Below are 21509 nucleotides of genomic sequence, written 5' to 3'. Positions count from 1 at the left end.
AGAAGCCTGACAATTTTAGTGTCCCTAAATGTCAGGGCCTCTCAAGCTATCTCAGAAGTTTACTAGAGTACCAATAGGCTAGAGGCAACATCTGTAGGATAAGGGATATTTCCAAAGACAAATCCTTACTGAAATGTCAGAAACATTAATGGAAACTGATAACCTTTGTATGGGTTATTGAATCCTCCCATAAAATGGGAGGAAATGCATTCCCAGATCCAGCAAAGTATTTAGCCATGTGCTTAACTTTTTAAGCACGTGGGTAGTCATGTGAGACTACTTGTACTTAACTTGAAGTGCTAAAGTAATATGCTAAATTGGGGCTTATATCCATCCTATAGGGCTTGCTCCTGTAAGATGCTGAGTGCTAAGCGCATGCTTAAAGGTAAGTATGTGTATAAGGGTTTGCAGGACTGGGGCTAGAGTGCTTGGCATCTTACAGGATTGAACCCATACAAAGGATTAACACCATGCTGGAGAGGCTCTCCTCCTCCGTGCTCTATGGCCTTTTTAGAGCACCCTTAGTGTCATCCTCATTACGCTCTATAGGATTTAGGCCTGCAAGAAGGCTGCCTACGAATTTAACCGCACTGGAACAAAAATGGCGGAATATTTGTAGGTGCTTCCCCGGGCCTGTGGCGTGTTACGTAAGCAGTAATCTCACAATGCACTGTGATGAAAATAGCTATGCCAACCCCCACCCCCTCCCCCCAGCTTCTGCTATCGTTTTCCAAAGCACTTTCTATGAGGGAGGACTTTTTCTGCCAGGGGTCACCAACACACCAGAGGCCAGTATAAACCCCTCTTTATAAAATCCTGAATGGCTAGGAATTAAACTTCTCACTGCTGAGCTTTAAGAGACCAGCAGCTCTTTAGCATGTGGTGTGTCACACCTTTTAGGGCAGCAATGGGGAGCAGTGCTCTCAAATCATAGAATAATAGAAGATTAGGGTTGGAAGGGACCCCAGGAGATCATCTAGTCCAACCCCCTGCTCAAAGCAGGAGCAAACCCCAGAATGAATTGGATTAGGCTAGGCCCTGAATTATGCGGGGAGGGAGAGTTCTTGTCACTAACACCCCTCCCTGTAGGACTGATGTTGTTGTGGTACTTTCCTTGGCCTGCTGACAAGAAGGGAAATCTTTGGAAACCAGCCGAGTGGGGCTCCTAGTTTGGGGTGGGGGCTACTGAGCATGCTGTCCATACAGCATCCTTAGCCCAGGGGCTAAACCCAAGATGCTAACTCAGCTCTCTGCATGGTAATGTGGAACTAACTGCCCAGCTGCACACACACCCTCTTCAAGTACCAATTCCCTCCATTCGTCCACCTCTCCTGCTTCCATTCCCGGCTTCTGCCCCCTTCTTTGCCCTCACACATGCATGCCTGCATGCTGCTACTCCAAGCTGCACACAGACACCACTTTGGAATGGGAAGGAGGGAGCTCAGCTAGCCCCGTCACTAAGAGTTGAGGGTCTGATCCAACTCCCACTGTAGCGAGTGGGAATAATTTAATCATCCTGGATAGAAGCTGAATCATGTCATGAGTGAGCAGATGGGAGAGTGGGGGATTGTCACATTACACACTGTGCTGCATCAGCCATTGCTGTTGCTGAGACTAGCCTCCCCAAAGCGCTGTCCCGTCTGGAGAGGCAGCAGCATGTGACTTCATTTCACACACAACGCCTAGAGAACGTTGAGACCTCTTCCACGGGGCAGCCAGGCTCAGGGTTAGCAAGGTTTTTCCCTCAGTGACTCTTCAACCTTCTCATTTTCACCTCTGCTGTGGACGCCAAAGTGAGACTGTTTGAGTTTTGACTATAAAGTGGGTTTACTAGTAGGTGGGGTGGAGGGATAAAAACAAACCAGTTGTACTAAGCCATTACTTTGTTGTATGTTTTCTGAATGAATTAGCCTTTCACTCCTGGAGAGCTGGGAGCAACCAGACATATCCTAGCAAGACAAGCATAGGACTTTTAACCAGGAACCCCTTAGTTCTAATCCCACCTCTGAGATGCTCCACTGTTGCCATGGACAAGTCACTTAAATGTCCCACCTCAATTTCCCCATCCACTGAAAAGATGTGGGGCTCCTCCCCCTCTGCGGTTAATGTGAGGATTGGCTAATGCCTGTAGAGAGCTATAAAAAAATCCAAGTAGTCACATCTTGGGTCACAAATGAAGTGAGCCTACTGGCCTCATCCTATTCTGGACTGAATGATTTGTCCACACTTCACAAATGTTACAGCCCAGTTCAGGAAAACTGGTGCTTTCCCTGCCAAGAAATCCCGTTGCGGAATAGCAGGAGCATTGCAGAACAGGATTTGGGTGTGTTTGGTGGAGATAAATGAGGAAGCTTGGACACTCTAGGATACTATTGCAAGGCTGTTCAAACCTCACACTTCAGTTTAACCAGTCTCACACTAGGAAAGGACTGGAAGGAATTTGCCAGCATTGAACAAGTTAGCTGGCTACATTATGTGGGGAAGAAGATTCCCCTTCTGTAGAAACATTAAGCACTGGCCACTCCCAGTGGCCGGATAGCAGACTACACTGACCAATGACTTCATCTAGTACGGCAAACTTTACATTCCCATTCCTGGTTCTAGCTGGTGCTGGCAGTAGGGATGGGTGAATGCCTCAGAGTCCAATGATCTCCGTAGGCAGGGGCATGATATTTGGATCTATGAGTACAGGTTTCTTCTGATCCAGTTAAGCTTTTAAGAACCACCCCCCTTCACACAATCGGCCCTAAGCATTGATCTCTCCCCCAGCCCCACCCCTAAGCAGCTCTTATCTTTAGTTGTCTTTTGAAGACAAGTCCATTGGCTTCTTACCGTCTCCCTTTCTTGCCCTCAGCTAGGGTGACCAGATAACAAGTGTGAAAAATCAGGACAAAGGGGGTAATATGAGCCTATATAAGAAAAAGCCCCAAATATCGGGACTGTCCCTATAAAATCGGGACATCTGGTCACCCTACCTTCAGCATGTGACTGGCTGACCTCCTCCCAGATCATGAGGTGTGACCAGATAGTCCATTTTGTTTCTTTAGTATGATGCCTCAAGGTAGGCCCCCTCTTCCCCAAATCTCATAAGTGTTCTTTCTGGGAGGACTGGCCTGCCTACCCTGACATCCTGTCGGAAACTCGGTAGCAGGTCCTGTTGCTGCCACTGGCCCTTTAAACATCAAAGAGGCTGAGGTAAATCCCAGCATGCAGTAGGGCATGGGGGAACTGCTTGGCCTCCTCAAGGACAACAATAAGGTAAGTTGGAGGAGAGCCTTGGGTTTACTGGGGGCAGTGAGTCCTGTGGGGAGAAGGTGAGCTAGGTCAGTCCAGCTGGCTGATTCTTCCCCAGACTCTCTGGGACTTTGGGGTCCCCGTCCCCGCAGGAATCTTCAAGTCCCAGAGCCCTGGAAAGGGAGAGATGAGGGCCATCATTTTGTTTGTTAATGGCATTAGTGCCCACGACATGTTAGGCACTGTATAAACATATAGGAAGACACAGAACCTGCTTTTAATCATTTACAACCTACAGCTCCAATCCTGCCAACATATGTGCTCAGTTTTGCACATGTCAATAGCCTCATTGAACTTAATAAGTGAACTCAATGGGAGTATTGCCATTGACTTCATTGGGGCCAGGATTTTGCCTAATGGATCAATTAATATGTGTAAAGTTAAGCACATGCCTGAGTCTTTGCTGGATCAGGACCCAAGCAACTTACAACCTTACGGGGTGGTCTCACAAGAAAGTTCTAAAAGTGAAGGGGTGAAATAAAACCGCTCTAGCTTCCTGTGTGGACATTCTTAACTCTAGTACGAGGGCCCTTTTCTGATTCAGTGTAGGTCACGTTGGAAGGGGTTTATGCGACATTGAGAAACCCCCACTCTTATTCTAGAGTGAGTGCCTACGTGGGCAGTTAGAACAGTTTTATATACAGTTGGTAAAGCTTTCCCATGTAGATGTGCTCTTAGCAATCTAGTTATATGACCAGTGTCAGATCCCTGATAGAAAAGAGATAAGGAAGTATGTTTTGGGCATCAAAGATTTAAAAAGGGATAATGGACACAACAATAAAAATGGGTAAGGGGATAGAAGTGTTAACATGAGAGATAGTTAAAAGGGCATTTGTTTACTTCTGAAAAATCTGATAACATGATCTCCATGGGGAGGGGTGGGTTTTGAGCATGCACAGATGAGGGCTCAAGCTCTAAAATGGTTAAGATTCAACTTAAAATGCAAGTTCTAAAGCTGCTTTCTGACATGTCAAATTTAAAATAGTTCTGGAACAATCTGTACAGTAATTAAAATTTCAGATTTTAAAACAGTCATGGGATTGAAAGGAAGAGATACTGGATACAGTTGTGCAGACTGTTTTTGCTTTTCCTTGACCCTGGTGTGGGATTTGCCTGAGTAAACTACTACTAAGTAAGGGCTAAGTAAAATGGCTCCCTTGATTTCAGAAGGAGCGTTGACCCTGTAATGCCAGAGGAATGACTGCATTGCATGTTAGGATTAGAGGTAGCTGAACTGTCTCAAAGCAATCCAGAACCTCTTCACCCATTTCTAGAAGAAGCCATAATAGGACATTCTGATTCTGAAATGACTGGGTATGGTTTTTGTTCATGCCTAGCATTCTGCTGGGACCAGAAACTGACGTGCAAACTACCTTCAGAGAGCCTGTACTTGTTGAATTTCTAACCATAACTAGATGTGGGTGCCAGAAATCTCACATGAAACCTGTTCCTGTGAGCTTTCCAGCCTGGTTTTTCTGGACCCACACAGTAAATAGTTTGGTTAATTATGTACCTAAGGTACCAGTCACTATAGTATCAGAGCACCTCGCTATCTTTGCAACACCCCTGTGATACAGGGCAGTGCTACTGTCTCCCATATTAGAGATGGGGAACTGAGGCACGCAGAGGCTAAGTGACTTGCCCAAGGTCACACAGGAAGTTTGTGGTGGAGCAGGGAATTGAAACCAGGTCTCAGTGCCCTAGCCACTGGACCATACTTCCTCAATTACATGAAACACACCCAAACTCTCAATTCTTTTAGCTAGTGAGAGATTAACACTGAGAGATTATTGAAGATCTAGTGCAAGAGGAAGAATACCTGCCCCCAACTCAAGTAGACAGGTTGCTGAAGACAGATACTATTCCCATGTAAAGAATGCTCTGTTTTTGTCTGCCTAGAAGCTGTTGTCACCAGCCTGCTTGTCTGATGTTCTGTAGATTCAGAATAAAAGGGGGAGATTCTTAAGCATCATTTTGTCAGGCAAAGCTCAGAAAACACTGCAGATAGCAGCATGTGCAAGTGAAAGCTGACATAAGTACAGTAGGGTTTACATAACATACAGCCTAGAGTCTCTGACCTTGATGGTACCCCTGAGATAGTCCTGATTTGTGCATGAATAACTTTTGAATTATTTCTCTGATATAATGGGCACAAACAAATGCATGTCATCTTGTTGCATCCTTATTTCCAAGTGCACCTAAGGTTTGGTTTGATCTAGAAGATTGTTTCCCATGGATGTAGTTTGGACAAAGGAGTCCCCGTAGAGCAGTGATACTGAGACCTTGGTAGTTCAGGAGCCAAATTACCGATCAACATTACCCAAAAGAGCCACAGTACTGGGGATTCATTGTTTCATTTATTTTTATAGAATATAATTCTCACGGCAAAATGACTGACCAAGTCATTCTACAATTGGTTACTAACTTAGATTGGTTTATAATTAAATCACACGCTTCTTATATGTGCTGCACAGAGCCAAAGGGAACACATTAAAGAGCCACTTGCAGCTCCCAAGCCTCAGTCTGAGTATCCATGCTCTGAGTTCCTGTAGCATTTAGATCCCGACTTCAGCAAAGCAGTTGCCTAAATTCCATTGAAGTTTGAGACATAAGCACATGCATGCAGCAACCACGCACATCAGTGCTATGGTCTCCTCACAAATTACATTGATTTTACTACACCATGCTTGTAAAGATCAACAATATGCCCTTGTGGTGCAGCAGTGATGGAGGGAGTTAAAGCACAATTTGTATGGCATTATATGAAGTAGACTTATAAAGAATCACCATGGGCAGACTGATGCAGTGGTGGTATTATTACTATCTTTACTTCAGTGCATAAGAGCCCTGTCATGGATCAAGGCTCCATTGTGCTAGGTGCTGTATAAACCCAGAACAAAAAGATAGTGCCTGTCCCAAGGAGCTTACAATGGCATGAATCCAAGCAGAGCCCCAAACATTAGTATAGGTTACTGCAGCTCCTCATGGTTGCAGTCCATGTGAAACGTTCCATCTGCAGTAAGCACTGATACAAAATAGAAACCCTGCCAGCTGTCATGTCTTTATATACAGTCTGGCCAGAATTTCCTGCCCCCTTCCCCCCCCCCACCCGCGTAGTCGATCTGACACCACATTTCAGATGCAGGGTAGCAGCGGAACTATTCACGTTGAAACCATCTCTTTAAATCGTCTAGCTGGAAGTTTATACCAAGGAAAGCGGCAAAGAGTCCTGTGGCACCTTGTAGACTAACAGATGTACTGGAGCATAAGCTTTCGTGGGTGAATACCCACTTCGTCAGATGCATGCATACCAAGGAAGTTACCAGCAATGAGCTTCTGCACTTATGGGTGGGGAAAATTACAGCCTCACAGGGCTGTGCACAATTACCTCCCCTCTATAAACAGTGCAACCTCAGCCCCTCTAATACAGATTGCCTGGCAACCATCTAGCACCCCTAGTGCTTCACCACTGTGCTAGCTACACACCCAATGTGCATCAGTGGCTCTGGGGGATTTAATAAGGGTGTGCACGACCTCCCTGCTTTATAAGGCTGACCTGTGTTGTACAATGCACTCGTGCAGAGCCACAAAATAATCCCCTGCCATTTTTAATGATCTCATTGTGGTGCACTGATATGTGATGGGAGGGAAATGCCACAGTGTAACCATTGCAAAGCTGCATCCTGACTCCGAATTGGAGAGCCATCTCTTTTAAGTACCACCAATAGGGAAGAGGGGGGAACTCTTGCTTACCATTTAGAAATGTGTTTTCAAGAGTCAGAAATGCTTCAAGGGCTACCTTCCCCCCATTCTTTTCTCCCTTCCTTTGTACTCCCATGGCAACCCATTCTGAACTAATAAACTCCACGGTGCAAATCCGCTGAGTCACTGATGTTTCAGTGGGAGTACCCTCTCAGCAGCAGTCACTGCAATCAATAGACCTTAAACCATGGCTGAAGATGGCATTAAGCACCAGTAGATAGAGTAGTGTCCCATTTTATCAGTATAAGATCTACTTTTTTTAAGTTGCATGGCTATAATAAAACAGCAACCTGCAAAATCAGGGACCATTTGACACAGGCAAAATGCACAAAAAGGAAGGAAAAAATAAGGGGAGAGAATACAACACTAAAGTCTCATTGTACTCTTTGGGCTTGAGCAGTCAGGGAAGACTGAGTCTACAGAAAAGACAAATGAGGAGACACAGGCTCGGGTTGTTCATTCTAACATGTTTGTTTACAATCTGAACATACTCCCTGTTGCTCTGAACAAAGATGGGCATTGACCAGCAAGGCTGACAACTTGCAGAAGTCCAGAAAGTAGTGGTCTGGGAATGAGACTCTGGCCCAGAAGACCCAGATTCTCATTCCAACTCTTCCATTGACCTGTGGTGTGACCTTGGGCAAACCACTTCCTATCTCTGGGCTTCTGTTTCCCCTCACACCTTTTGTCTTTTCTATATAGTAAACTTCAGGGCAGGGACTATCTCTGTTTGTATAGTGCCGAGCACAATGACGCCCCAGTCCTTAAACACTTTAAACGTAAGAGCACAGTCCTGGGCTATCACTCAAAAGTGTTACCATCGCATGCCCGTAGCTGTTTTGAAAACAAAAGACAGTCTGCCTGAGTTCAGGTACCCACCACTCCATTAAACAGAAGGAGTCAAATCTTGCCCCGATGCAAGTATGTCAACTCTTCTTGACGTGAGTGGGCATTCAACTTATCTATGCCCAGGCTGCGTTTCGCCTTGGGACTCGGTATCTTCTTTTGTCAGCCCATTGAGTCTAAAAACATCTGTCTTCACCAGGTAACCTAATTCAGTGTTAAACTAGGGGTCTGCACTGGCCGTTAAACCCTTCTGCTGATTCCTTTCCCCTTATCAAATGTTGCTTGTCACAAAGATTCTCAAGTGTCACTAGTAATTTTAACTGTCTCTCAATTCTTGGGTACCCAACTTGAGATCTCTGAGAGGGGCCTGAGTTTCAGAGGCTGGGTACTCAGTACTTCCCAAAAACCAAGCCCCTGATGTCTTGCATTGGGCACCCAAAATTACTCACTGCTTTTGGAAATAACCCACCTATTGCTCTAAGGTGCTCAATGCCTGAAACTCTAATTCTATTAATCGCAGAGAAATCCATGACAGAACTGAATCTGGAAGATCCAGACAACTGAACAGCAGAGTTTAAATAATTGTAATATTTAAATGTTCTGTTCATAACATACATTTATTGATATTTTAAAATGTCTGAATAATGGAAGAACCATCTCCAAACCTCTGTTCAAAACTCAAACGAAACTCCTCTTAGACTGTCTTGAACCTCAGTGTTCAGTTCATCATTTTAAAAAAACACAACCTTTCGTTTTCTTTATGCCTCTACAATTCTAGGTTCCAGCCAGGAATCCACGTAAAACTGCCAAGATATCATGAAAGAGGCTTTTCACACAGCATCTCCAATCCAGCTTGAGAACACACTGGGCCAGACCATTGGTCCATCTAGTCTAGTGTCTGTCTTCTGACAGTGACTGGTGCCAGGTGCTTCAGAGGGAACAAACAGAACAGGGCAATTATCAAGTGATCCATCCCCTATTGTCCAGTCCCAGCTTCTGGCAATCAGAGGTTTAGGGACACCCAGAGCATGGGGTTGCTAATAGCCAGTGATGGACCTATCCTCCATGAACTTATCTAATTCTTTATTGAACCCAGTTATACTCTTGGCCCTCACAACAGTGCTTAATTGGTAATGAAAGAGGTGCCAGGGCTCAAGCAATTGTTTACTTTCAGAACTGGCACGGCAAGCCCAGAGGGGCTAGGGCTATTAACTGCCAAGCCTAGAGGTGCCAGGCCCCAGCCCTGGCCATTTCTGGCACAAATTAAGCCCTGCTTCACAACATCCCCGGCAACGATTTCCACAGGTTGACTGTGCACTGTATGCCGTCGTATTTCCTTATGTTTGTTTAAAAACTGCTGCCTATTGATTTCATTGGACGACCGCTGGTTCTTGTGTTATGTGAAGGTTCTTGTGTTATGTGAATGTAAATAACACTTCCCTCTTCGCTTTCTCCACTCCATGATTTTATACACCTCTCTCCTAGGTCTCCTTAGCCCTCTCTTCTAAGATGGACAATCTCAGTGTTTTTACTCTCTCCTCATCTGTAAGCTGCTCCATACCCCAGTCTCTGTACTCCTTTCAATTCCAATATCTTTCTTGAGATGGGGTGACCAGAACTGTGTGCAATACTCAAGGTGTGGGTGTACCATGGATGTATATAATGGCATATTTTCTGTCGTATTATCTCTTTTTCCTAATGGTTTCTAATCTGTTCGCTTTTTTGACTGCCACTGCACAATGAGCAGATGTTTCCAGAGAACTCTCCATGATGATGCCAAGATCTTTGTTGAGTGGTAACATCAGATTCAGGCCCCATCATTTTGTATGTAGAGCTGGGATTGTTTTCCAATGTGCATTATTTTGCATTTATCAGCATTGAATTTCATCTGCCATTTTGTTGCCGTTGTCACCCAGTTTGAGCTCCCTTTGTAACTCTTCACAGTCTGTTTTGGACTTACCTATTGAGTAATTTGGTATCCTCTGCAAATTTTGCTACCTCACTATTTACCCTTTTTCCAGATTTACAAATATGTTGCACAGTTCTGGTCCCAGTCCAGATCCTTGGGGGACCCCACTATTCACCTCTCTCCACTGTGAAAACTGACCATTTATTACAACCCTTAGTTTCCTATCTTTTAACCAGTTACTGATCTATGAGAAGATCTTCCCTCTTATCCTATGACTGCTTACTTTGCTTAAAAGCCTTTGAGGGATCTGTCAAAGACTTTCTAAAAGTCCATGTATACTGATCACTCTTGTCCACATGCTTGTTGATACCCTCAGAGAACTCTAATAGATTGGTGAGGCATGATTTCCCTTTACACAAGCTGTATTGACCCTTCCCCAACATAGCATGTTCATCCATTTGTCTGATAATTCTGTTCTCTACTATAGTTTCAACCAATTGCCTGATACTGAAGTTAGGCTTACTGGCCTATAATTGCCAGGATGGCCTCTGGAGCCTTTTTAAAAAAATTTGACATTGCATTAGCTATCCTCCTGTTCCAGATGACTGATGCTGATTTAAGCAATAGGTTTCATACCACAGTTAGTAGTTCTGCAATTTTGTATTTAAGTTCCTTCAGAACTTTTGGGTGAATACCATCTGGTCCTGGTGACTTAGTACTGTTTGTTTTATCAAGTTGTTTTAAAACCTCCTCTGATACCTCAATCTGGGACAGTTCCTCAGATTTGTGACCTGAAAATACCTGCTCAGGTGGGAAATCTCTCATGTCCTCTATGGTGAAGACCAATGCAAAGCGTTCATTAGCTTCTCTGCAACAGTCCTTGTTTCCTTGAGTGCTCCTCAAGCACCTTGATTGTTCAGTCACCCCGCTGATTGTTTCGCAGGCTTCCTGCTTCTGGTATATTTAGCAAAAAAACCCCAACATTTTGTTTTTGTTTTAGTTTCTTTTGCTAGTTGTTCAAACTTTTTTTTGGCCTGCATAATTATACTTTTACCCGCAAGTTACCAGAGTTTATGCTCCTTTGTTTTCCTCAGTAGGATTTGCCTTTCAGTTTTTAAAGGATGTCTTTTGTCTCTAATGGCCTCTTCTACTCTGTCTAGCCATGGTGGCATTTTTTTTCTCTGACTATTTTCTTTATTTGTGGTACACCTTTAGTTTGAACCTCTGCTATGGTGTTTTTTAAATAGTCTCCATGCAGCTTGCCGGCATTTCACTCTTGTGACTGTTCCTTTTAATTTGTTTAATTTGCCTCCACCTTTTTTTGGCATTACCCTCCACAGTAGCGTTTAACTTCAAAAAGGGGACTTCTCCCCTACAGGGATGTTTAAATGTAATTACATTATTAATGTTATTATCGAGTAGTTCAGCTATATTATTCACCTCTTGGATCAGATCCTGTGGGCCACTTAGGACTAAATCAAGAATTGCCTCTCCCCTTCTAGGTTCCAGAACTAGCTGCTCCAAGAAGCAGTTATTAATGGTGTCTCTGCATCCTACCCTGAGGTGACACATACTCAGTCAATATGGGGATAGTTGAAACCCCCCAACTTGTTTTGGGTTTTCTGTTTTTGTAGCCTCTCATGTCCCTGGTAGTTATAAAATAACTATCATTACCATCCTGATCAGATGGTCAGTAGTATATTCCTAGTGCTATACTCTCATTATTCAAGAATGGAATTTCTATCCATGGAGATTCTTTGGTGTAGTTTGATTCATTTAAGATTTTTACTATCTTTGGCTACATGTTTTCTTTGACACGCAGCGCTACTCCCCCACCAGCGTGACCTCCTGTCATTCCTATATATTTTGTACCCAGTTTCTGTAATGCCCATTATGTCAAGAGCCTCATCTAATATCTGGCAATCAAGTTCACCTTTGTTAGTATTTAGATTGCTAGAATTTGTGTACAAGCACTTACAAAATTTATATTTAGTTGTGGGCCTTCATGTGATGTAATTGAATGTGACTCTTTTTTCTTTGACTGTTTCTCTTCAGTTCCTACCTATACTTACCAACTTCTATCCTTTCCTCTTTACTAGGATATAGCATATCTCCTTTAATAAATCCTCCACTAAGGGATGTCTGTCTGAGCCAAATGCTCCTCAGCACCTGTGGGCTTTCTCCCAGCCCCTAGTTTAAAAACTCCTCTGACCTTTTTTAATTTTACATGCCAGTAGTCTGGTTCCATTTGATTTAGGTGGAACCCATCCTTCCTGTATAGGCTTCTCCTTCCCCAAAAGGTTCCCCAGCTCTTAGTGTTCAGAGGAGGGATTTAGGTTTACTATCTCATCCACACATTGAGACCCTACGCTTCTGCCTATCTAACTGGCTCTGCTCATGGCAGTGGAAACACTTCAGAGATTGCTACCATGATGGTCCTGGACTTCTTATCTAACAGCTTAAATTTGGCCTCCAGGACCTCCCTCCTAACTTTCCCTGTCGGTGGTACCTACATGGATCACAACCACCAGCTGCTCCCCAGCACTGCACATCAGTCTGTCTAGATGTCTTGAAGTCTAAAACCTTTGCACTCCATAGGCAATTCACCATGCAATTTCTCCTAGTCACATGAACCCAAGAATCTGGATTTCTAATAATCAAATCCCCCATTACAGTACTGTTACCCGTCTCTTCCCAGGGTTCCTTCCCCTAGAAGGGTATCCTCCGTGTGAGAGGATACTATGACATCTGGAAGGAAGGTCCCAAGTATGGGATCATTTCCCTTCAGTCCAGCTAGATCAGGGGTGGGCAAACTACAGCCCACAGGCCGGATCCGGCCCCCGGGATTGACCCCCATGGTGCTGCAGGCCCACACCGCTCTCAGAAGTGGCTGGCACCATGTCCCTGTGGCTCTGTGCATTCCCCTTGCCTCCAGGCACCGCCCCCACAGCTCCCATTAGCCAGGATTGGGGAACTGTGGCCAATGGGAGCTTTGGGCGAGGTATCTGGAGGCATGGCAAGGGCAGCATGCAGAGCCCTGTGTGCCCCCCACCCCACCCCTCCCACCCCCGGGGCCTTGCAGGGACATGGTTCTGGTTGCTGCCCGGCCCAGCTTGGGGCCAGGGCAGGCGGGCAGGGATCCTGCCCTGGCCCCGGTGCAGGCCACTACCGCCCCGGAGCCCAAACCCCTCCTGCACCCTGCCCCCCAACTCCCTGCCCTGAGCCCCCTGTTGCACCCTGCACCCCTCCTGCACCCCACCACCCTGCCCTGAGCCCCTCATACACCTGCACCCCTTCTCTGCCCCAATCCCTTGCCCTGAGCCAGTTCCTGCACCCCACACCCTGCACTCCCTCCCACACCCCTGCCCTGCATACAATTTCTCCACCCAGATGTGGCCCTCGGCCCAAAAAGTTTGCCCACCCCTGTCCTAGATGCAGGAGCATTTGGCACAGGATGCTAACTGACCTTTCTTTAAAATGTTAAGTCCTTTAGGTTCACGATATAACCCAATATTATGACACATTCCCATTCTAACTTCGCATTAAACTTTGACACGTCGCGCCTTGCTAGATTTCTCCCTCCAAACCTAGGCAGTCCTTTATTAGATCTCCTTCAAGCATGTGACTCTGCTATGAAACAAACTCAATCTATGCATCAATAAGTTACACTTCCTTTGAATGTCATGCTAAGAAATTATACATGTTCACTACACGCTTTAATTCTTGACTGTACCAGGTGACTAATGTAGGAAGCGATACAATATGTGGATGTTATTTATATATGGTGGCTTAGCTTTTGGGGCAGCTTAATTGTACTTCGGGGGAAAAAAACTGTAGCACTATAGTCTGTCTTAATTATCGATCAGGGGTCGGCAACCTTTCAGAAGTGGTGTCGAGTCTTCATTTATTCACTCTAATTTAAGGTTTTGCATGCCAGTAATACATTTTAATGTTTTTAGAAGGTCTCTTTCTAGAAGTCCATAATATATAAGTAAACTATTGTTGTATATCAAGTAAATAAGGTTTTTTAAACGTTTAAGAAACTTCATTTAAAATTTAAATTAAAATGCAGAACCCCCCGGACCAGTGGCCGGGACCTGGACAATGTTAGTGCCACTGAAAATCAGCTCGCCATAGGTTGCCTACCCCTGTTATAGATCATCTTCTAAGATTGCCAGACTTATTCAGTAAAGGCCAAACTCTGCTACCTTTACTCCAGTTCAGTTTACTACCTTACTCTGCAAGTAGTCCATGTCACGCTGTCTGGTGTGGCTCACAACCGTGAGTGCCAACCTCAGGGCAGACGCCCCACACTGGTGGTATGTTCTAGAAATAGATTTCACCCAACCCAGTAACAAGTGTGAAGTCCTGGAGCACTGTAACAGTCTTAACATGGAGTCACAGACCGAGTGCCCAAGGGGACTACCTTGCCACCCAGACAAGCCAGATTTAGTAACTGTCACTTACATACACCAAAGGTCACAAAAGGTTCAGGTTGCCTCCAGTCCCAAGAAACCAGTCACTTACCCCAGATCAATTTGTACCTTAGATCTCACACCAAAGACAACACTTGTAGCCAATCCTGTAATTAACTAAAGGTTTATTAACCAGGAAAAAGTTATTTACGGGTTAAAGCAGGCAAGATATATTACAAGATAGTTCCCAAAGATGACAGAGTTGTAGTCATCTGTCAGCACTGAATGTCTTTTAGGGCTAACCCAGGTTGCCCCTAGGGATCTCTGCTTTTGTTTCCTAGCTCCAGTCCTGAGAGTTCAAACAGCCCCCACAAAAAAATCATGTGATTTCTATCTCTATTTCCTTCTCCCCGAATTCAAGCTGATGGGACCAGCTTTCTTGCAGTAGCACCTTTATGGGTGTGAGAGCCATTAGTCCAGACTTTGTAGCATGATGCTTCATGATGGCCCACTCAGTTTTGATGGGCCTCCTTGACGGGAGAACCACTCCTCCTGCCTGAGCAGGCATTTTTACAGTTACAAAGCAAAATGTGCATGTCTCCTTATAGCATGGGATCCAGACATTACACATAAGATCAGTGCATGCAGCAACTTACAAGCGTTTTATAGAGTCTAAATGTATCTTTACAAGTCTAGCACCTATCTTGAACAATACTAACATACAAGTGAGGTGGTCTGGTTTCCAGCTCTGACTTTCAGTACTCAGCTGATGCCTACAGCCTGGGCATGAACTGGCACCTGGTCTACTAGTGTTGCAGGCCCACTAAAGGAAACTGGACTATTTACTGTGTTCGATCCATTGTGAATAAGGGAGGCAACATGTGATTGTAAGGACCAGTTCTGATCACTGTTTACCAAAAGCCAGATTCCACCATCCTTTCATGGAGTAGTGCTTGTCTCACTAACTAGTCCAATGGATTTCAGTAGAACTACTCAAGGAGTAAGGGAATACTCACTGCAAGTAAGACTGGCAGCAGAATACAACCTTAAAGGAACAAAGTGTCTAGTCTGACACAAGAGGAGAGAGCGCCGTGCATCTTGCTCTTGATCACGGGGACAATTTTGGCCCCCAGCATATAACCAGAGTACAGAGGTGTGTGTGTGTATGGGACCCAGATGAGAATCTAGGGAAGAACACTGTCACACAAAGCTGTTTGAGGAGGAAAATGTGGAGATTTCTGCAGAAATGTTAGCACTGTGATCTCAACGCACCGTTGAGCATTGAGGCTGTCAGCTCCACAGTTTGTACTAGAGGTGAAAGCAAACCAACCCTGGGAGCTTCATTTGGAGGCTTGAGTTTGATTCATGCCAATCTGTCCAAACCCTTATTTTGCAATGCGCTATCCTGATTCCATCACTGAGCTGTCAGATGTGGTACTCTGTTGGACCACTGTCACACCCATCTGTGGTGGAATATTCCAATCTGCTGCTATTTCCTCTTCTAGGGCTGAAGCATTCCTCTAAGGTGAACATCCCTCTCCCTACGCAAGGCCCTTTCTCTTCCTCCCCGAACTCATTAACCCTTTACTTTACTGGATTTCCACACTAGGCAAACCCAGCGTTGGTGTGTATAGTGGAGGTGGAGGCAACCTCTCAGGATAAACCATGGCCCTTATCCAAAGCCCCTGAAGTCAGTACAAAGAGTCCCACTGATTTCAATGGGCTTTCAGTCTGGCCCTATGTGAGCGAACATCGCGGTACATCGTTTCTCTGTTACCGTAACCCTTCCTGCTGTTTTCATTGGGCCTAACGCTGCAAACCAGGTCTAGAATGCCATACCTGAAGAGATGAAAAATTGAGACAGATGTGTCCTCTTTGCCACACTTAGCTACCTACGTCTGCATGTTGATAGAGCATGATCTTCCTTTTTCATCATTGTCTGACACCGAGACCCTTATTCATACAAGTCTGCCTGTATCGTTCCAGGCTGTCTGCTCCCCACAGGAGCAAAACAGAATGATATCTTTTGAACTAGGAATCTAAAAAGGTAGTGAGGTTACACTCCTCTCATTCCAAGATGCCCTTATGGTGAGGCTTCTTTTCATCATAAACAACCAGCTCACCACCAAAGGCATTGCAACATCATTAGTGTCTTCTTCAAAGAGAACCTGTACCCTACCTCAGGACTCCAGTGTGTTTCTGAAATTCTCTGAAGAGGAAACTAGGTTTTATAGTTTAAATTTAAACTTTGGAACGTTATTATTTGTATCGCAGAAGCAGCTAGAGTTCGCAGCTGAAATCCGGGCCCCAGTGTACTGCACATTGAACATTCACACAGAGAGACAGTCCCTACCCTCAAGAACTTAAAATCTAAACAGACTTAGGTGTCTTGGGCTAGAAAGGGCTCAGCCTTCCCAGACCTTAGTCACCAGCTCAGCAGGTGAACCTCTCTCTAGAGGTGCCAGGACCAGCATGGGACTGAGCCACCGGGCAGTGCTGGAGGCAGAGTCCATCCCGAGTGCAGCCAGCCCCCAGACAGCTAGCCCCATCCCTAGCATGGCTACAGTGAGTCTGGCCCTCAACTGTGCCTGCAGGCTGGTACTAGCAAGACCGAGGGATGGGGGAGGGGAACAGGCTGTAAAGGAGGGAGCCAGCCATAGCCAGCTGTGGTCACCAGCACCACCAGGCAGTGCCAGGAGCTGTCAGCCCTCAACCAACCCTCCTCCCATAGCCCTAACCCATCCCACCCACCTCCCCAACCCCCAAATAACTCTCTCAACCCCCTCCCACCAGCTCCTGTTTAACTCTCTTATTGGACCAAATATCACCCAACTATTCCCATATTGGGGACCCCAGTATGTCAGAATTGGGGGGTACACATATGGGATCCATTTAAAACTGACTATTGTAACCAGTGAACTATACAACTATGAACAAGTTAAAACTTTCCTTGGTCCAGAAGCCCCCTACACAGTACTTGTGTTGTGGTCTCACTGACCTCATGATCCAACACACTTGGAAAAAAGGTACATACCGTGTAAAGTATACAGGTGTCGATCTAACTGTCCCCACATTTAGACAATGAAAATAGATCGCCACGGTGACTATGTAAAAGGCACAATCACAGCAAAGTGGCAGTAAATGGCTACTACTTTGAGCAAATGGTGACGCATTCTGAACATACAAAGCTTTTACACTTTGCACATTTTTGAATGTGTGTTTTTTTTGGTTTTTTTGGTCTCGCTTTCTGATCAGATGGAACATCCCCTTTTCTTCGGTTCTGGATCAGTACCCAGCGCCCTAGACATGGCTTCCCTAGAAGCCTAAGGCAAGGCTGCAATGTTCCTTTTCTGCACCAATGGCTTCACCATTTCTTCAAGTTCCTAAGAAACATCCATCGCTTACTCAAAGATTTATTAAGCCTGGCACGCAATAGTCATTCACATACACCCAGTAAGCCAAATTCATCCTTGGTGCAATTCCAATAAAGTCAGCAGAGGGCCAGCAAGGATGAATCCGGCCCACTTATGCCCAATGACTGATGTGTAACTTCATCACCATTTGTGTAAGCTCTGAATGTGCCCCTCAGTTTCTTCTTCCTCCTCCCAACAGTCCATTATCAGCATCTGATTCTCTCAGCACAGGGGTTCTCAAACTGGGGTTGGGACCCCTCGGGGTCATGAGGTGATTACATGGGGGTCATGAGCTGTCTGTTTCCAACCCACACCCCACTTTGCCTCCAGCATTTATAATGGTGTTTGATATGATTTTAATTTATAAGGTGGGCGCACTCAGAGGCTTGCTATGTGAAAGGGGTCACCAGGACAAAGGTTTGAGAACCGCTGTTTTAGCAGCTCATTCACTCTAGCAGCCTGAGTTGTATCTGTCTCATTAAGATTTGCCTGGATGTAGCTACCTTCTTTTGGGTGGTCTTGAAGTATCATTGATAAATACAAGGTGCATGAGGAAGCTGTAGTCTCCATCTTCTTCACGCAGGGAGCTCCTGTAACGCTCTTGCCAGTTTTCCTGTTCTGTTGCAACAGTGCCACGTACCATGATTCCATTTTAAGAACCACCGCTGCTTGTAACTACTTACATGTCTCTAGTAGGAATGCTACACTTCTGCTCCTTTTTATTTCCCTTTGCTTACCTCTGTGACTCTTCAATGCAGAAAAGTTTGCCATTTGCTCCAAACAAGACCCATCTTTCTGACGCACAGGATGGCAGGAGAAGTGGCTGATACTGTAAATGCCTTTTATTTTGCTTTCCTTTCTGCAGACACATCGCTCACTGAGCTTCTTCTCCTCCATATCCCTGTAATCCTTCACAGAGTTCACTTCCATTGAGCCTAATACAAACCCCTCTGGGAGCTGTGTCAAGATTGGCTTAATGGGAGTGGGTTTGTGACCAAACCTTTAGAGTTTTCCCCTTTTTACTTTTTCCTCTTCCATACGGTATGATTTTTTCTATTCTTTGCACAATTTCCCTTGCTTTGTTCTCCTAAATTGTAAAAATGGACTGTGGATGTTCTACTTAATTTTGAGGGCATGTTAATTGTTATGAGTAGAAGAAACTACAATCAAGGATTTTTGCCTTTTTAGGTGTCAGTCTTAGTTACTTCCTCCCAATATTCTTCTCCAAACCCCTCACTGCATCTCTCCTCTGTCAAGAGCTGTGCATCATGAAAGCGCTGGTGACTATGCGGGTGCCCTTCAGAACAAGACTCTGGCACAAAGCGTTCTCTGAATCTTTTAACCTTCACCTTCAGTCCTAGGACTGGTCTCTACTTAAAACATTTTAATAGCATAAGTATGTCAGTTAGGGTTGTGAGTTTAGCTGTTTGTTTTTTGTTATGCTAACAAAAGGCTGAGTATGGACATGAAGTTATTTTGGGATAGCTTATTTTAGTTCCTGAATCGGAGACCATGTCTACACTTACATACCTTGTGTAGCTGTGATATGCCAATGGGGGAGAGCTCTCCCATCATCAAACCAGCTCAATGAGCGGCCAGAGAGCAGGTGTGTGTCACCCCTGAGCGACTTACAGTGCTAATGTAGACATGGCCTAAGCTATCGTGGTATAATTGTCAATATGAGGGGAGAATTTGTAACCACCTGATGGAATACCACACTGTCAGCAGCATGCAGGAAGCCAGGGAAATGCATTGTTGATCTTAAACCAATTGCTATCGGAGGGATGTCCACATAACCCCAGCATGGAGGGCAAAGACTTACGGGCAATGAGACTGACATACCCTAAAGGCTTAGGATACATCTACACTGCAGAGGAGGGGTGTGAATGCAGCACATCCAGGCATACCTGAGTTAGCTCTAATCTAGCTAGTGCAGGTACCAGAGGCATCTTTTCAGAAAAATGCTGGAAAGTGGGGAGGGAACCAAGTTGTCAACTTACAGATGTGCTCATCCTGCAAGGTGTGGCCTATGCTGCCTCCCTGTCCCACCCATAATCATCCCCAGCGGCCTCCCATTCCTCTCTCCTTCCCCTGAGCTCTCACTCACTGGGCAGGCAGAGCGACTCCAGTGAGCTCGTGCAGGCTACGTACCGAGCACAGCTGTAACTGGGTTGGTGGGACAGGACAGCTTCTCCTCGCCCCTCCCTGGAATGTGCCCCTCCAAACCATTCATGCCCCCCACTAGCAATGCCCTTGTCTGGCAGGGAAGTAGAAGGCTTAACGGAGCATGAAAAGTCTGGCAGGAGCAACTGCCCCCTTTGCCCTAAAGCAATGCCCTTGTGGGTACCAACAGCAGTGAAGCTAGGGCTGGATGACTTTGGTACCCACCAGGGGCTAGCTGTCTGAGTAAGGACAGGAGGTCCCAGGCTGGCTTTTGAAGCCTGAGGTGCCACAGGTTCACTATACTAGCTAGATTAAAGCTAGCTCAGGTATGCCTACATGTGCTGCAGTCAACCCCATGATGACTGCCTTGTAGACATATGCTTAGAAGTAGTCCCTAGGTCCTCATACATGGAATCAATCTCTTACATAAGAAGCCTTTATTAAAGAAAAGTGCTACCAACTAAATAGACAAACAAGCTTCCATGCAGCTTGCGTTCCAGTTTATCTCCTGGTTTACCAGGGACCACACCCAGCCTAGATCTCTGTGACACAGACCTCTATAAGCTGAATAATATATTGGAAGTAGAAGCTAGGGTGACCTTCAGCATAAGCTAGGGTGACCAGACAGCAAGTGTGAAAAATCAGGACTGGGGTGGGGGGTAATAAGAGCCTATACAAGAAAAAGACCCCAAAATCAGGACTGTCCCTATAAAATCTGGACATCTGGTTACCCTAGCAGAAGCACCTAAAACAAAATCCTCCTCCCATCCAGGAAAGAAGTGTTGGGGTTTTTGCTTTTTTTTAAGGGACTCAATATGTAACTGAATTCTTCCTGCAGGGCATAATGTAGGAATTTCAAGGTGGTCTCACATAATCTGTTTTGTGGTTTAACAGTTTCCAGGTCTTCAGGCTCAGTCTGATACTATCAAGACAGGGACGTGATCACAAATTTTGGTTTTCTCTCTTTAATGACTAAAGGTGTGAACATTTGAGACAGTACTGAGCTGGGTGAGTAATTGATATACAAAGGATTGGCCCAAACAAATCTAAACCATGCACGTAGACCAGGAGTACACACAAATAATTGTGTTCTATGATTCAGTGTACAGGAAGGTAACAGGCCACCAGAGAATATGACCTCAAGGCTTGTATGCTACAGAACACTTAACAGTAGGTAAGATGTCCATCATAGAGAGGTGAAAGACCTCATTCTGTAGGTCATGTGGTTCATTCCATGCAGGATCGTTCCTGCCCAGTAATTGGGCCTGGTCTAACTTAAACATTTTGATTGACATAACTTCATTGCTAAGGGTGTTTAAACACACGTGTGTGTATGCATGTACACACACACACAATGTAAATGCAGCTAGCTGGATGGCAGAACTCCATCAACTTAGCTACTGCCACTCAAGGAGGTGGATTACCTACAGTAATGGAAAAATGCCTTCTGTTGCTGTAGGATGCATCTGTGCTATGGTGCTACAACAGCATAGCCTTAGCTGTAGGTTCTGTGCTTGCACACAAGTTGTCCTATGATGTCCGTTCTTACACTGTGACCTGTGTCTCAGAGGCTGGCTGCATCAAATCGCATTTTTGGTTTTTGTACTCTAGAGGCCTGTATGGCAAAGTTGACCTCTGAAGTCAGTCTGTCCCAAAGTTAGTGGTGGTACCCGGTTATTTGTCTTCTAACAACTTAATGTCAGGGCA

At 45.2% G+C, this 21509-nt stretch overlaps 1 protein-coding gene across 1 annotated transcript in view; it reads left to right on the top strand.

Moving 5' to 3' along the window:
• The window catches only part of LOC140911807 (PALM2-AKAP2 fusion protein), a 188144-nt gene that overhangs the window by 446 nt on the left and 166189 nt on the right, over positions 1-21509 (top strand). The window lies entirely within an intron of this gene.

This window comes from Lepidochelys kempii, chromosome 5 (assembly GCF_965140285.1).
Source record: "Lepidochelys kempii isolate rLepKem1 chromosome 5, rLepKem1.hap1, whole genome shotgun sequence".
Lineage (NCBI taxonomy): Eukaryota > Metazoa > Chordata > Testudines > Cheloniidae > Lepidochelys > Lepidochelys kempii.
This window is presented reverse-complemented; position numbering and strand designations above follow the sequence as displayed.